The sequence below is a fragment of the Felis catus genome, chromosome A1 (assembly GCF_018350175.1).
Source record: "Felis catus isolate Fca126 chromosome A1, F.catus_Fca126_mat1.0, whole genome shotgun sequence".
NCBI classification, from domain to species: domain Eukaryota; kingdom Metazoa; phylum Chordata; class Mammalia; order Carnivora; family Felidae; genus Felis; species Felis catus.
The window spans coordinates 75826467-75837860 of NC_058368.1; the positions used below are offsets into that span (position 1 = coordinate 75826467).

The window sequence follows — 11394 nt, forward strand, 5'->3', positions numbered from 1 at the left end:
AAAAAGGAAAAAAGGATTTGATCAAATCTGTTCACAATACTGATGGATTAAGATACTGATTTTTTTTTTTAACGTTTATTTATTTTTGAGACAGGGAGAGACAGCATGAATGGGGGAGGGTCAGAGAGAGAGGGAGACACAGAATCCGAAACAGGCTCCAGGCTCCGAGCCATCAGCCCAGAGCCCGACGCGGGGCTCGAACTCACGGACCGCGAGATCATGACCCGAGCCGAAGTCGGACGCTTAACCGACCGAGCCACCCAGGCGCCCCGATACTGATTTTTAATTTGAATGTTAACTCTGCATTCTACAAGCTGTATCTGTAGTGTATTGCCTGCCTGGACAAATAGTACTTACTAAGTTATTTTTAAAGCTCTTCAAAATTGCACTGAAGTCATGAATTTCGTAGTGCCCCCCACCCAGCATTTATTTTTTTCCATCATTCAGATTAGCATCTGGGGGCTTCAAGGGCTTTTATTTATTTGTTTATTTGAGAAAGAGAGAGAGGAGAGTGAGAGAGTGGGGGAGGAGCAGAGGCAGAGAGAGAGAGAAAGAGAGAGAGAGAATCTTAAGTAGATGCAGGGCTCCATGCAGGGCTCGATCCCACAACCCTGAGGTCATTTGCAGGCATGGTGGGGCCTTGCGATCTCTAGAGGTCTGACAGACACTGTGGAATCCCCTTAACTTTCTACTTTCACTTGCCTCTGAGAAATCCCACAAAACTGCAGAGGAAAAAATTCAGTCTGTGTCATCTAAATTAAATATAGCATAACCAAGGGGTGCCAGGGTGGCTCAGGCCAAGCGTCTGACTTCGGCTTGGGTCACCAACTCCCAGTCTGTGAGTTTGAGCCCTCCTTTGGGCTCTGTGCTGACAGCTCAGAGCCTGGAGTCTGCTTCAGATTCTGTGTCTCCCTCTCTCTTTCTGCCCCTCCCCCGTTCACGCTCGGTCCCTCTGTGTCTCTCTCAAAATAAATAAACATTAAAATTTGTTTAAAAAGATAGTATAACCAAGTATCAAAATAAATGGACAATAATAACAGTTTTATATACTCTTGACACAAATATGAAGGCCCTAGGGAATACCCCCTCACCCCTCCGAACACACGGATGACACAGAATGACATTAATATGTATCTACTTTCTTTCTGCAAAAAGAGGGCATGAGAGGTCCGTGACGATGTTGATATCAAACGAGAATAAGGAGAAATGTTGAAATTACATATTTTTCTTAGAAACAAACAAAAAAATGGTGTTCCAAAAAAAATACAGCTTTGTAAATCACATTGAAAAACTGCCAAGAAAATATAAAACTCTCAATTTATCACATTATTTGTCTACCTATCATGTTTCATCATCTTGAATTGCTATTATTACCACTACTAACACTTATTTTTAATTGTATATTGAAGAAAAAGTACCTAAATGCTGTTTGGGTTGATGTTGGCCCCTTAATCCTTAATTCTGCATTACACATTAACAACAGAAACAACAACAAAGTAATGGTGTGTTGGATCAAATCTACAGTTCAGAAAACCCAGACCTAAATTTCAGTATTCATTTTAAATATTGCATTATTAAATCTTTACAAATCTCCTGCATGGTAAATAGCATTATTTTCAATTTAACCTGATAAAACAAAATCTAAAAGAAGTCAAAATGCTTACCCAAGGTCACACAGCGGGATTGTTGACGACACCGGGGAGGACACAGGTTTCCTGAGCTCCTGTGTCCATATTCATGCACAGGGCCTCCCTCTACACAAAGGCTGGCCTCCCTCCCTCACTGCAGGGCTTGGGAGATGGGACCAGACACAGAGGCTGAGACTCTGCTGGGCTCTCCACCACGTCTCCATGAAGTAACAGTCAAGTTCGCTTTTTACGATGTGATAAATTCAGTGGGTCGGCCGTTGTCCAGGACTGTCGGGGAATGGAATAAAGTAGTCTGAGGATTTGAAGGCACACGTGTTAGGAGGCCAATAGGGCCACAGGGCCAAGGCTTATTCTCCAATATAACTTTTATTAGAGATAGCTCAGCTGTTTTAATCCCAGGTCTCTGATCCGCCATGTCAGTTTCTTGATTGGCTACAATCTTGGGAGGAAGGAAGAACATGAGTGACTGGCTGCCTTCCCAAACCTTTCAGAAACTTCACTAATAGAACTAGGACCAAACCCAGGTTGTGTGTGATTCCAAGTAAAGGGACATTTAGGGAACACTGCTGTCATTCTATAATTGGGAATGAATTTCAAGTGTAAACATGAAGGCAATTTCTGCGGAAAAGGTATATGCATATAATAGAAAGTAGTAACGTTTAAAGACTTGTAAAATAGTAGCTAGTAGCTATTACTACTGGAAATATTCATAATGGTCAAGGTTAAGAGAATTGAACTCTGATGTAATATACTCCTTAGCATTATTTTTTTTTTTCAAAACCAACACGAAGTACAAATACACACAGAGAACAAGAGATCAAGTGTAAGAAAGAGAAGAAGAGAGCATTAACTGTTATTAATGTTATTTCTTTCAGGAGGTAGGGTTTCAGTTAACTTTTTAAAATTGTTAGCTTTTCTTTCAGTTTTCTGGTTTTCCTCAATACTCTGCACTGACCATTTACTTTTTTGTATAATTAGATATATATTTTTCTCCTTTAAATTTTAATAGCTTTGTGGAAACCACTTTCAGGTGCCTGTTGGGCATCTAGTCATTCACAACTCCTTCCTTACTAACAGTTTCCTACTTTTTGTATCATGTTGCAATGTACCCAATTTAAAATATTTATCTTCCCAGAATGTCTCGCAGATAAGGTTTGCCAAAATGTGCGAACAGCGGTATGTTAATATAAGTAACTGCTGACATATGTCTTCTAGGCTTTTGCATTTTATCCTTTGCTCTCCTTAACCTTCTTCCTGTGAGGAAGATGGCCAGAGATGTACTAGCCATGTTGCTAACATGAGAATGAGAAGCCATAAGCTAAGCAAGAAATTAGAAGAAATCTGTGTCCTTGATAACATCATCAAGCCTTTGCACAAGCCTGTACTACCTACATTTGTGAGGGGGGAAAAATAGCTCTCTACTTTGTAAAGTACTCTGGACGGATTTGCTTTCTATGTAACCAAAAGTAGTCGTAACTGACACAAAGCAAGAGAAGAAAAACTTTCACTTGCATTCAACTCTGAGCTGTAAATGGAGATGGTACAAAGCCCCTAAATCCAGTAGGCATTTGAATCAAGTGGTTAAAAAAAGATAAAAGGATCCCAGAAGACTTCCAGAATGGGGAATTTCTCCCAGCATCCTCACTGTATTTCAAAACTTTGGGTACCAAAAATCCTTAATGAACATGCATTAGCGTTCGTTTCAACGTCAACCTCAGGAGTTAGGCTTTCCTTACGAACTGTCAAACGTTATGCAATCGGATATGTTTTCTTTCTGTTCCAAGGACTGAAAACAAAAATTTTCATGTAGTAAGACATTTTATGTCAAGTGACTTTAAAAGCAACATTATATATTCCCAAATAGAATTTTAGGACTTAAAAGTAGGGGCATGCATGAAATACTGTCAAGAGAAAAGAGAATTTTCACCACTGAACATGGCTCACCTCTGGAATATCTGCGAGATTCAAGCAAATAGGATTTACGCCTTTGATTTTCCTCAAGACTTAATCTGCCTCTATACGTCATTCTTACCCTGGGTCATTTCAAATGTAACCTCTGTTGCAAAAATATCCATTTCTTTTCTCTTACCTTTCTGGAATATTAAAACAAGCTTCTGGCATTGTCAGCATCTAGTAGACCCTTGTAGACATGACTAAAACACCCAGCACTGAAAGCCATTCCACTAAAATGGAGGAAGCATCTTTCTAAATGATGGTTCAACAAACCATAACAAAATAGAACCTCCTCTGTCTCTGGAAGTGATCAGACAGGTTCAAAAAGAATATTTGATGATATGCCAAGCCAGCACATTGCTGTGATTATACAGGGAATGCCCACACCCCAAGCAGCCAGACTTTTCTTCTCAATTATAGACCAGCTGCCACCCATAGTGAGCCTGATTTAGCACAAGATCAAAAACCCCAACTCCCTCTACCTGGGTTCAGTGACATTTCACAGTGGCGCAGGACCCAGGTAAAACCATTAAAAACATGTTTTCGGGCCCATGTCAAGAAGAAATTGAGACCTAGGGCTGTGTTTCCCCTACCTTTAGACATTTTCTTATATTAAATGAGTGGTCCATTTAGAAATCTCACTGAAGTGTTGAAAACAAGCTGCCTGCTTTGTAATTCATTTATACGTTCATCCATTGAGCAAATACCTATTGAGAAAATATAATTAAAATGTTAGGATTAAAATGTTATACTAAGCTTCTTATCCTGCTTCGGATGCTAACATTATGTTTTTTGTTGGTTTTTATTGTTCCTTCAGACAAATTTTGTTCCTCCACACACCGTCATACACCTGTTTTGTGAAACTAAGGAGAAGCCAGCTACACTGTCACTCCGTTCAATTCCATGTTTCATGTTATCAGTACTCAAGGTACCCAAACTATATTTTCTACTATTTTATATATTGTAGAACAACACACAAAGCCGTAAGTTCTTACGCATGTGCTAACCAAGCTGTAGCACCAGGTCTATGTTATTGTGCAGGGATGCAATGTACCATTAATGAAATAATAGAATCTCAGAATGGACGCACAAGGTTATCCAGATGACAGCACTCTTTCGCAACATATCAAAAAGCAGTGCTTTCAACTGCTGGATGGATAACATCGTTTTCAAAAGATAGGACGCTGCATTGATGTCTTCACCTGAGGGTTCCTGTTCTGAAAAGTTTAAATGTTCTTTCATGTAACGCCCTGAAATATTTTGTGAAAACAGCTCCTTCCACACCTGTCAATCCTTCCCCACCTGTCAATCCTTCCCCACCCCAGTCTCAACCAGCTTACCTCCTGGTAGAGAGGAGTCTCCTCAGTTCTCTCAAATGATCCTCATAGGAGATGATCTCCTAGCCCACCGTCATCCTTCTTCTCTGGATGTGTTTAAATTAGTTCGGGAATGTCCTTCTTGAAGCGCAAATGCAGCTTGTAGGTGGGATGCGTCAAGTTCATGGAAGAGTGAGAATGTTCTTGTCTCCCTCACTGGTTCTATTCCTCATCAGGCTGGCTTCGCTCACATTGGCATTCTTGTCCTCCCTCACTCTCTGTTGTCTGACATTAAGCCTTCAGCCAAATAAGACTTATATCCTTCTTACAAAGGCTGGTATTGATCTATATGTAACCCACCTATATTAACCAGAGTTTATCTTTTGGACTTAGTGTGGAGTGTTACATACAGGATATTTCATTTCCTTAGCGGGATTCTATTCTCTACCTTTTCAAAATCTTCTCAATTTCTGAAATGTTTTCATGTAAGTCTGATAATTTCATGACCGCTCAAAAACAAAAACAATAACAAAACACTCTCAAACATACCTAAGACGATACCTGACAAGGGGAATATTCTCAGGGTAGGATTTAATTCCCTCACCTGATTTTTCCAGACACAACTCCAGATTAGAAATTGGAGTTCAGAATTGTACCTCTGTGTCCTGAGATACCACGCCCTCCTACCCTCCTTTTAGGTACTGCAGAAAAGGAAAATAATCTAAGTCACATTTTAAACACATTTTTAACATTTATTTTATTTTTAAGAGAGGGAGATAGAAAGAGATAGAGAGAGCCTGAGTGGGAGACAGGCAGAGAGGAATGGAGACACAGAATCCAAAGCAGCTCCGGGCTCTGAGCTGTCAGCACAGAGCCTGATGCGGGGCTCAAACCCACAAGCTATGAGATCATGACCTGAGCCGAAGTTGGATGCTTAACTGCCTGAGCCACTCAGGCACCCTTAAGTCACATTTTTTTTGTAGTGAACCAGAGATCACATCATCTACTAGGAAAGCTTCAGAATTGGTGTAAGAGTCAAAGGTGGTCGTATTTGCAGAACGTTATTGAAAATGTTAAACTTTACGCAATTATAAGTTAACTGTCTTTCCAGGAAAGTGATCTGCTTCCTGTACGATGTTTCTCAGCCTTTTTAATTTAAGACCCACACTATTAATTAGCACTATATTTAAAGTGTTTATCACATCTCAGAAATAAACCCATGCTTATAAGCTCAACTAGTGTACCGCAAAGGAGGCAAGAATATGCAATTGGGAAAAGACAGTCTCTTCAACAAATGAGGCTGGGAAAACTGGACAGCCACACGCAAAAGAATGAACCTGGACCACTTTCTTACACCACACACAAAAATAAACTCAAAATGCATGAGAGACCTAAATGTGAGAACTGAAACCATAAAACTCTTAGAAGAAAACATAGGCAATAATTTCTTTGGCATTGGCCATGGAAACATTTTTCTAGGTATGTCTCTTTGGGCAAGGGGAACAAGATTAAAATTAAACTATGATTCAGTTCTCATCTGAAATCCTTCTTTGAAATGGGGGCAGGGAAAAAGAAGAAACAGTCATGCTACAGAACGAGTGTGCCAGGGACAAAATAACATGAAGAGGGTATAAAGAGGGAATGCAGTTAACGAAGGGATAGAAATGCTATGTGTTTTCTGGGTTGTAAGAAGTAGAAGCAAATCAACCCACATCCTGAATACCAGATCCTCTCTTTGAACATAATTTGGATCATGACACCGAATGGTGCACACTGGCCATTTTTTCACTGGTACTAAGTCAGATCAACCGACACATCCCTACGGGAACCACTTCCATCATCCGGGAAAATGGGAAGCGCAAATGATGACTATGAGATTCCATTTGGCAATTTCAATACTGCATGAACATGTGGGTCAAGATTATACCCAGATTGACTTACAGCAGAAATGTGGTATGTTCACTGTGTCTTCTGGCATCTGACAGGTTAATCACTTTCTTATATTGCTTATATATTAATATGCATCAATTATAAATACATGAACATCAATGTTTGTGTTTACATATGTAATTCACTTGTACCAAACTAGTAATGTGGGAAAAATTCTAATAGAGGTTTAATCTGTATGCTCCCTTGAGAATTTCAGAAAGGCAGAACAAGACATCAAGATACTTATTTATTAATAGGCTTGAGGTAGCATGAATTAAATAATGAAAAACAGGAAAGGGATATTAGAAGGTGTGCACCATGCGAAGCATCAACATAAATGAACAGAAGGAAGGAGAGTCGTAACATTATAGATGGTCTGAATTTCTGCTTATTTATTTACACTGAAAAAACACGGTAACAAAGAATGCATACCACTGGCACTGTTTGCAGCGGCATGAATAAGATGCATAAATAATGGATGACAACAGATGCACAAGAGCAGTGCCTTGGTAAATGAGTAAGGCAGAGACAAGAGGAAGGCTTTAATGGTCTAATGTACCTATCATTTCCATCTCTTCAGAGACAAATTTGTTTTCTTAGTTTTCCCTTTCTTTCCCTGAAAAGGGGTTTGACATTAGCAGTAAGAGCAGTACCCCTTATGTATTATTTTCCTTCAAAATGATCTTTCGGTTCAATTCCAAAGCATTATGAGTGGGTGTTAGATCCGTATTGATTACGTCTCCAAGTACCTTACTGAAATGCATTAAAATGAAAGTGTTAGAGTCACTAAAGTTTGGTTGAACTAAGGAATTTCATATTTTCTTAAAACGGATACACAGAAATAAAGAATATAACGTGTATGTAACGTAAAGTTTATTCTATGATTCAATATCTAATTTAAGTCTGGCAATGCTTAATCAAAAATGATTAGAATGCAACATTAGACATTTAGCAAGACATCATTAAAAATCAAAAGACATTTTTGTTCTGTGTTAACTTTGACAATTTTTAAACTAATTGTCCTTCCATATCCTATTTCTTTAGAAATCCTTTAAATAACTATAGAAAACAGTCATAAAAATTTATTTTGCCCAAGATTCTACTTCCCCTACAATTCATTACTAAAAAGTGTTAGAGAGTACAGATTGAGGATTAAGACAAAGAAACTAACAGTAGGAAATTGGTAACAAATGTTTAGTTTATGATATGGTTAAAGAATATTTGAAATTTCTTTGAGCAAACATACAGTTGATTTATATTCTAAGACTATTCATCGGAGTTATAATTATGTTAAAATATTCATTCTTTAATTTTTCAAGACTGACAAATCAGTGTACGAATTTCAAGGTATACGACTGAAATAAAATATGAGATTGATTACTTTAAACACTGGTTTGAGAAAAAAAAAACCAGGAAAATGTCTATTTTCAAAACAAATCTTTTTGTGACACCATATTGCAAAGTTTTACATTGACTTACTAGAAACCTACTAGAGTAAAGGAAAACTCTTGTGTATTTTAGGACTAGGCCATATCTGTAAAACTATAACTAAAAAAGATGAGAAGAAAGAATAATCACTGTATCCAATATTATAAAATCTGTACATACAGTTAGTCTACCGAATATAAATCTGGAAATATTAAAACAAAATAAATATTCTAATTCACCAATGATCATATGCATATGCAAATTAATATATTAATTATTTTAAGGTCATCCACAAGTACCATAAAAGTGAATAAATCTTATGGAAATATAAATTATATCTCTAGGGCATTGTTGACGGCATGAGAAAACTACAAAGCAATCAAAAACATTTAATCAATATGTTATAATTTAGACATGAATATTTTGTTTTGCCACTGAGTATTTTATAATAGCAGGAAGTTATGAGTCATACTTATTGTAGCAAGTACGTCATAACAGAGATGGATTTATTTGCACCAAGATGGATTTTATTTTCCTCCAAAGTACATGGTCCATCCAAGCTCAAAGTAGAATGGTACCAAATCTACTTTTGACCTTACCTCTATTCAAAGACTTAAATTAATACAAATTTATGAGGAAAACTATTAAATGAAATTAAACCTAAGTCAGTCACAGGATAAACGTCACACATGTTATTCTTAAAACAGTTTTGTATCATCTGTCCTGCTTGAAGCTATTATTACCTGGAAGAAAACCTATAGGCAATAATTCACTCATATTTTTTAAATAAAGGTAATTTTATAGTATAATTTTTAGTGTTCAGATTGCCTTGAACACTCGAGATGAAGAAAAGGACATACAATATTGACTTATCATAAAAGTCTCTGGCTATATCTAGATATTGGTCATTTTTTTTTCTTTCTTTTTCTTTTTTCTCTTTCTTTCTGTGTGTGTGTGTGTGTGTGTGTGTGTGTGTGTGTGTGTGTGTGTGAATCCTCACAGCCTGCTTCCTACTTTATGCAAGACTTTGTGCTTCATGGAGTCCCATCTCTCCCTTAAACAAATAAACAAAAACAGTGTGTGGTCTCTTCCTTCCTATGCCCTTTGAAGTCAAAATGAAATCAGAAAATCCCAAAGGCAACTGAATGTATCTTACCATCAAGTATTTTGAAACTTGAGTGGATGATATAAAAATGAAAGTTTAAGGTTTGCATCTGAGGTTTAGTAGTTCAGTAAGTGATGTCCTAGGAAGGCTGAATCTGGTGGCCACATTCTCTGAATCTTCCCATATATCCCCATTTCACTGAACCAGTTTCTAATTCTTTCCTGTTCAGTGTCTTAACCTTTAAGTAACCTTTATCTCTCAGAGTCCTTGAATGGAAGAGCAATTAATTTTTATTAGCATAAGCAGAAGAAGCAATTTATTAGGATAATAATAAGAAAGGTATAAATGTGTCCATTTCCCAGTCCATTTTAACATCATTGGCAAATGAGGGAGTTACCTAAGACTGAGAACACAATTCTCATCCCCCTTCCTATCTACCCAATCTTCATTGTATCTACACATAGAATTTGGTTAGAGCTAAGCTTAGAATAGAAGCTAAGTGTACACAGGGAAAAAAATGACATAATAAAAGGATTGCCAGACTTATTTATATCAGTAATCTTTTAGAGTATTTTCAAAGGAATGGGTTCTGAAGGTGCTCAATCAAAAAAAAAATCAAATTGGATCCTTACCAAAACCTCTGGTTACTTTGATCAGTTGGACTTATTTCTAGTTGTTTAATAAGCTTGTTGTCTAAAAATTAGTCCCGATGGAAACCCATGAGGAGTACAATGGCAGAAATTCATTGTATTTAAGGTAAGAAGGATATAAGAACTGTGGAATATGGAATGTTAGAATGTCTGTCCAGATTGTGACCTGCTTAACCATTCACTATGATTCTCCCAGACCATTCCTTTTATCCAGAGATTAGATAACTTTTATCCAAAGAGATTACAGGTAAGCGATGCCAAAGTAACACAGGTCTCTCCCAAAACACTGGGATTGGCAGTATTCCTATTGTCAGAAACCAAAGACATGGGATTTATTTACAAGAGGCAAAGGTCTGTTGTGGCCCTAATGAACAATAGAGCCATTAGAATCATCAAAATTATAGGACTCATAGATTATTGTAGCTATAAACCGACCATGGATTTCCAAGTATCATAATTAATGTCCTCTCATTAAGGTACTATTATATCTCCAATATTAAAAAGTATTCTAGCTCGTGCATAGAGGCCTGATTGAAACCACCAAAATAGAGTTTTAATCCCCACTCAATTCCCACATTTGAGTAAAATTATAGATCCAAAGTCTTTTAAATAAAGGGAAGGTAGTAAAGATATCGCAAGAACACCAAAAGCTAGTTCTATCAGTTTTTTCTAGCATTTAGCAAAGGTGTCTTATCCATATACAAGATTAACTGTGCACTTGTGATGTGAAAACACATTAGATACCAGCTTTATTTTCATTTTGAGAAAACCACAGTGAGAAATTGCACTGAGTTCAAAGGACAATGATTCTGCTTCACAGTATGCCATCGATATCTCCCCAGTTCATGATTAAAAAGTCCTCCTCAAAGGGGCGCCTGGATGGCCCAGTCGGTTAGGCGCCCGACTTTGGCTCAGGTCATGATCTCCTGGTAGATGAGTTTGAGCCCCACATTGGGCTCTGTGCTGACAGCTCAGAGCCTGGAGCCTGCTTTGGATTCTGTATCTCCTCTCTCTGCCCCTCTCCCGCTCATGCTCTGTCTCACTCTGTCTCTCAAAAATAAGTAAATGTTAAAAAATAAAACTATAGGGGCGCGTGGGTGGCGCAGTCGGTTAAGCGTCCGACTTCAGCCAGGTCACGATCTCACGGTCTGTGAGTTCGAGCCCCGCGTCAGGCTCTGGGCTGATGGCTCAGAGCCTGGAGCCTGTTTCAGATTCTGTGTCTCCCTCTCTCTTTGCCCCTCCCCCGTTCATGCTCTGTGTCTCTCTGTCCCCCCAAAAATAAATAAACGTTGAAAAAAAATTTTTTGAAAAAAATAAAACTATAAAAAAAAAGTCCTCCTCAACAAAATATTTTATTGGTCTAA

The 11394-nt window shown here is 37.8% G+C and overlaps 2 long non-coding RNA genes across 2 annotated transcripts; both read right to left on the reverse strand.

The window, feature by feature from the left end:
- Nucleotides 1-262: 262 nt before the first annotated feature.
- On the reverse strand, nucleotides 263-5730 carry LOC109499113. Its single transcript, XR_002156254.3, has 3 exons — nucleotides 4943-5730; nucleotides 4196-4309; nucleotides 263-1916 (listed from the first exon to the last, which is right to left on the reverse strand). It is a non-coding gene; the product is annotated as an uncharacterized LOC109499113 (long non-coding RNA).
- A 1487-nt stretch (nucleotides 5731-7217) lies between these two features.
- Nucleotides 7218-10863, reverse strand: LOC109499114. The gene is made up of 2 exons (XR_002156255.3): nucleotides 10013-10863; nucleotides 7218-7600 (listed from the first exon to the last, which is right to left on the reverse strand). It is a non-coding gene; the product is annotated as an uncharacterized LOC109499114 (long non-coding RNA).
- Between the last annotated feature and the right edge of the window lie 531 nt (nucleotides 10864-11394).